A 6,579-nucleotide genomic window follows, 5' to 3' on the forward strand; every position below is an offset into this window, starting at 1 on the left:
TGAGAGTACTCGCCCAGGAAGAGCAAATTGTAACACCAAACTGGAGCCAGACACAAAACTGTAAACTTCTCCCCAGAGAGGCCATTAGGAGTTAAACTGGGCAAAATTCTCTTCACCACAGTTTCACTTGGAGCTGGGAATGTACGCCATCATTTTTTTCTCAAACTTAGAGTCAGAGGGGGCTCATTAAAGTCACTTACACCTTCTCCAAGTGCATTTGAAATAACAGAGAAGAAGTCAAGGAGGAATCAGTTCTTTGTAGGAGCCTCATGCTCAGAAAACCGCAGCCTGGATGGTCCCTGACCTTGCCAACATCCCTTGTTTCTAGGTAATTATGGTTGAAGAGTACAATATTCAGAATTCAACCCTTATCCCAAGTGAAATTCTCCACATAACCCCAAAGGAAGTTTTAGTTTTGCTGGTTCTCTACCCCTTGGACAACACATGACCCCACTCTCCAAAACACATCCATATGGACGGGCACACCTGACTTTGCATCGACTTACATTTAGGCCAATATCCCTATCCTTGCAGCCGAGGGTAGCATAGACTCTCCCCACCTCCACCCCAGTTAAGAACCTCTGAGCTAGGAGCCAGTGTGAGAACATCATCTAAGTTTCTGAGGGTGATTGTGAAAGAGTCCTATAGACTGGTATTCTGTTTTGTAAAAACCCTCAGTCTCTAGGAAGAGATGCAACAACGCAAGAGAGGCGGGTGACGCAGATAAGGCTGAGATGCAAGAAGGTGAGTCCAGGGCTGCCAGCACCCATTTAAACTACTCGTGGTGCAGCTTACTTGGTAATGAAGCCAATGGATGAAGCCAAACCAGAAGAAATTAGAGAAAAGAGGCAGAGGCACTAAGTCCTCGTGGCATATGGTCTAAGGTCCTAAATCCAGCTATTCCTGAAGCCATCATCCCTTGATCTTTCCAGTTACGGGAGACAGTAAATCCCCTTCGGCTTAGCCAATCAGAGTGAGATTTCTGTTACAGCCCATGCAGTCACCAGTATTTTATCATGGTGTATCATGATACAGGTCAGAAGCCCCAAAGCCTCCAACCTAAACTGGCTTTTGCCACTGGACCCACTTTGGGCAAGTGTTTTCTCTGGGTCTCTGTTTCCCCATCTGTATAATGAGGAGGTTGGGTGAGATGCCAGTTTGGCATTCTGGTTTCCACTTTCTTCCTCCAGTTTTCAAGTTCTGTGGTGAGGGGCAGAACTCTGACCTCGTCCGTCAGCCACTTGTGAATGACACAGGAGGGGAAGAGGAAAAAGTGTGCTTGTATGTACAGGAAGAGAAAGGTAAAGGAATCACACGTCTCATTCGGGTTGGTTAGAGGACACCTGGGGTCATTAGCACCTGCCTCCACCAGCTCTGAGTTGGACCCTTTGGTTGCCTGCTGTTCTGCGCAGGACCACTCTTGTGCCAACAATCTCTTACTTTCTCTCCAGGCTGGTGTCAAGTCAAGAGTCGTTGGGAATGCTTGAGAGATGACTGAAGTTTGGAACGTGTGTTTGGTAGATTTGCTAAGACAGTGGTGTCCAGATCCCTTGCACTGGCCTCTCTTTGCCTGTGTTTTAATTTTACTTATCTATTTATTTATCTATTTGCCATGCTGTGTAGCATTTAGGATCTTACTTTCCCCACCAGGGATCAAACCCTCATCCCCTGCAGTGGAAGTGTGGAGTCTTAACCACTGGATCGCCAGGGAAGTACCCTCTTTGCCTGTGTTTTTAAAGTTAGGTTTCCAAAAATACAGTTAGAATGACCATGTAAACAGTGTAGATTCATCTCAGGGATAGGGAATGCATTCCAGGTCTTTCCTGGTTAACACAGACATAGAAAGTATCAGAACACGTCCCTTCTGGTCACTGCTCCCCACTCTTCCTCTTGTTCTGATCCCATAGGTGTGGGGATGGCACAGTCTGGTGCTTTACACTCTGGGCTTTGGACCAGAAAGATCTGAGTTCATGTCCCTGTTCTGCCACTTACCAGTGGTATAATCTTGAGCTAATGACCTAAATCTCCTTGGGTCTCAGTTTCCTCCTCTATAAGATGGACTATTCTGTTGATGGAGTGTTATATTGTAGGGGGGGGCAATCAATGACCAAAGTGCTTAGCACAGACCTTAGCACATTGTTATTATTCAATCAGTGCTACCAGGGGCTGTTGAGAATGATCTAATCACAGTTTATCCTGTGGACAAGCTTCTGAGTGGGTATCACATGTATTCACCTTCCAAAGCTCACATCATAGGTCCTCTATTCGCCCCTGTTATCCAGCTGCACTTGGCTGTACCTCTGTTCTAGGTTTTTGGGTTTTTTTTTTTGCGGTACGCGGGCCTCTCACTGTTGGGGCCTCTCCCGTTGAGGAGCACAGGCTCCGGACGCGCAGGCTCAGCGGCCATGGCTCACGGGCCCAGCCGCTCCGCGGCACGTGGGATCCTCCCGGACCGGGGCACAAACCCGTGTCCCCTGCATCGGCAGGCGGACTCCCAACCACTGCGCCACCAGGGAAGCCCTCTTCCAGGTTTTATGTTATAATGTGATAGTGACCAAGATGGGTTCTAATATCTCCTGGTCTACTTCCTAGCTGGATGACCTTGAGCAAGTTATTTAGCTTCTTTTAACCTCTTTTTTTTTTCAGCTCCAAAATGCAAATCCAATTGACCTTGTAGTGACCTTGTGAGATCTGAAGTGCAAGATGCATCCAGAGTACTTAGCACAGTGCCTGATCCAAGAAGGAGAGATGCACACGTGGCCGAGGAGGTGAGTAGAATTTCTGAGCCAGAATCTAGGCTTTACAATGACAAACTGTAGCCCGTAAACATGGCAGACAAAAATGAAAAGTGAGGAACAACAGAGGAAAATGAAGCCCAGGGTGTATATCCCATTCCATACATTCTGTCTCAACATTCCAAAGTTGAGACAGAACAACAAAGGTTCTAAATGTCTGGGGCCTGCTCAGAATTAAAGCATCAGCACAGACTGGTACACTGTAACTGGAAGAGTCTCAAAATCAATTTTAATTAAAATGATGAATTTAGTTTACTTTGGAGATGGGAGAGGAGGAGTGCAGGTGACCCCAAAGAAACCATACTGTAAGGATCGCTCCTGTTCCAATGAATTTTGACATCATTTTCCTTAAAAGGTGTATATCCGATAAAGGTTTTCACTGAAAACTTTTGCAACTCAAAGTTTGAGAGTTTCATATTCCATGAAGTCTGTCAAGAAACTCTACTCTTAACATCTAAGTACACTCAAAAAGAAAAATTATACTCTGCAGTTAGTAAAGGAGTTGAGGTGACCAGATTCCTTCAGTTTCACAACTTTACATTTACCTGTCTCTAAGTTCAGCAAAATCTTATGATTTCTTGGGAGGGGGTTGTGCTTATATAAAAAATTTTTTGAAACTCAAAGGACAGTTGAAGCCCTGGGAACTCTTATATTTAAAGTACAGGAAGGGGGAGCAATGCTGCTGTAAAATTAGCAAGAGTAACACACCATTTTGGCAACAGGAAGGCCACAGAATGTAATGAGAATTCTAACAGAAGCAGCAAAATACATAGGTCATAGGAATAAACAATGCACCTCCAGCGCTTCCACATCCCCGTGGGAGGCTCAGAAGGAATGAATCACTGGGGATTAGCTTCTGGAATTGAGAAGACCTGCTTCTCTCCATTAATGACATCTCGCCTTATCTTCCCATCGGCGTTAATACCGTAAGCGCACTCCATCAGAGCCCCCGAGGGTGGCAGAAAGGCCAGCGACCTCCCATCCAATGGCAAATGTTCCTTGCTGTTTCAGAGGACTGCAGGACCCCTGTTAGAATGATTTCTATTTGCTAATGGGATGGGCTGCCCCTGATTTATTTCATCACATTTGCAAAGCCCCGCCCTTCATCTCCGGATGTGTCTTGTGTCTTATCTTCCAAGAGCCCCCCTGGCCTGCGGAGGTAGTCTGCTGGCTGGAACTTAATTAGGCAGCGTTTGAAGATCCGGTGGCCCTCTGGCAGCCAGCTATCTTATCTCCCAGTGCAGAAATCCCTCGGGGAGCTGTTCCTGCCGAGCACTGGGGCCCAGTCAGGAGGGGCTAGAGATGTATTTTTGATTTGCCAAACAAAACGACACAAAATAAAACCTATCTCTTAATATATTACCTGGGAAGCCCAACTCACCTTTGGGAAAACCAAAACATTTCTGGGTTGCAGGAAATCTAAAGGTTATATAATTCAGCGAGTAGGGGTGGGGTGGAAGGAAAGGTGGGGGCCTGAGAGAGACCTAACTGATTGGCCAAGTTCACCTTGATTATCCAGATATCTCAGTGACACAGGCTAATGGCTCTTTGGTCCCTCAAAAGGGAGAGTGGGGAAAATAAAACACAGGAGGCATTCCTAAGGAAGGGAGATTCTACAAATGTCCCAAGTGCCCAGAAAGCAGGCGTCCTCTCACCCTAGCTGATGCTACAGTGCTGAGCTGCCACAAGGTGGCAATGAGCGAGACCACTCTTACTTTTATAAAAAAAGGGCTTTTGGCTCTCGATTTTAGGTACCGATACTTATGAAATCAGGTTAACGGGGATTCTGTGGTGTCCTAACAAGGAAATTTGGGTCCTCAATGCAAATATCAGAAAGCGTCTTCTTTCGTCTTAAGCACACAAGAAACAAGTCCAGTCTTGGCTCACCTCCAAGGGTCTGCTGATCTGAGCCTTTGCGTTCTCGGGCATGTGGTTCACTCCTACCAGGTAGCTCAGGCCCAACAAGCTGAGTCCCTAAGAGTCTGCCACTAAGTACTCAGACCTACTGGTGGAGAAAATTCAGCTACAATATCTTACAGACCTTTAGAGGCCTCAGCCAGTCCTTTGTGATTGTCTCATAAAGTGGCAAAACCTATAGAAGGACTACTATAAGAGTCCCTTTTCCTGAGACTAACAAGTCCTGCCGGTTTCTCAAGTGTGACAGTGAGAGCTTTGGTAGTGATTTGTGTTCAATTAGCATATCAGGCATTTGGTCAGCCTGGCTGAGTGAAACAGTCAAAATATAAGCAACCGTTTCAGCCAACGATCAAAATAATGTCCTATCTTTTATTTATATAACACCTTGTAGTTTTTAAATTGCTTTCTCACTCATGTTTTCTTTTGATCCTCACAACTCGAGCAGGCAGGCAGAGACAGGTATTATCGGAGCCTCACCTGGTTCATAGGGTGCCTCTGGGTGAAACAGACACAGATGCCCCTTCCTCTGGTGGGGGAGGGTGGCAAAGCCTGGCTCAGCTGGATATCAGCTCCCACTGACTCCTCAGCTGCATCCTCCTGTGTAGGGGCACAAACTGCCCAACCATACATGGGAACCCGGGGTATTATCTCCATTTTTAGGTGAAAAAATTAAGGCTCAAAGAGTTTAACTGACTTGTGAAAGGTCACACATCTTGTAGATCTTCCGGCTACTGGTCCAGTGGTCCCTCTACCATAGACATCTATCCTCCTAACTCACCTTCTAGCTTTACATCAACAAATAGCACTTCAAAAAAAAACACTTAATATGAGCAGTCACCTTTCCTCTCTTATTCCCATCCAAATATCCTACTTCCTGAGTCAAATAAATGCCTATACAAGAGCCAGTCTTATAGGATTTTGACTCATTATGTAAAATTCTACCACAAAATTTAATCCTTTGAGATGTTTAAGGCTGCAGCTGTAAATAATTAATTTATGTTAAAATCCAAATGCAACTGGACGTGCATTCCATTAAGTCACTGCTTTCCAAACTGTCTTCCTTAGAACACTAGTACTCTTAGACGAGGGGTGTCAGAATCACCGGGAGGGCTTGTGAAAACGCAGATCCCTGGGCCCCAACTCCTGAGTTTCTGATTCAGTAGGTTTGGGGTTGGGCCTGAGAATTTAATACAGATTTTCACTTCTAACAAGTTCCCAAATGGGGCTGATCCCGCCTCTTCCAGAACCAAATGTTGGGAAGTAAGTTTCCAGAGGATGCTAATAGGAGTTGAACATGACTTTAGTTTTTTTTTAAAAAATATACTTATTAGTATACTCATGGAAATTAATTCCGAAGGTAGTTTGAAAAATCCTATCACAGGCCATAAGAAGCCAACATTGTCATCTGGACTTAATTTATTAATTTATCCCCCAGTTGTTTAAACAAACATTAATTAAGTGCTGAAAATGTTCCAGAGTCTGTTTACATCCCTGGGGACACAAAGGTCTGGTCCTTGTCCTCCTGGTAATTTCAATCCATCTGGGCACAGAGACACAGACAGACCATTGCAACCCAATAGGTTACTGACTCTGCCCAAGTAAGGTGGATGCTAGTTGACTGGGGGCTGGGGGCTGGGGGCGGTGGGTGATTTGTGATCCAACAGCAGGAAAGAGGAAAGTGGACATCAGCCCTCAAGAACCTTGTCTGAGTCACTCTTTGCCTCAAAGGCAACCGTTTTTATGCTACCCGGGGTCCCCTCCTTTATAGGTTTAGGCCACCCAAGGAATTCACAGAACATCAACGGTGGCCAGGGCCAGCTCCATGGACATGCAGCCGATGTGCACCCACAGACCCCCCCCCCCCCAC

Source organism: Lipotes vexillifer, unplaced genomic scaffold, assembly GCF_000442215.2.
Source record: "Lipotes vexillifer unplaced genomic scaffold, Lipotes_vexillifer_v1.1 scaffold496, whole genome shotgun sequence".
NCBI classification, from domain to species: Eukaryota; Metazoa; Chordata; class Mammalia; order Artiodactyla; family Lipotidae; genus Lipotes; species Lipotes vexillifer.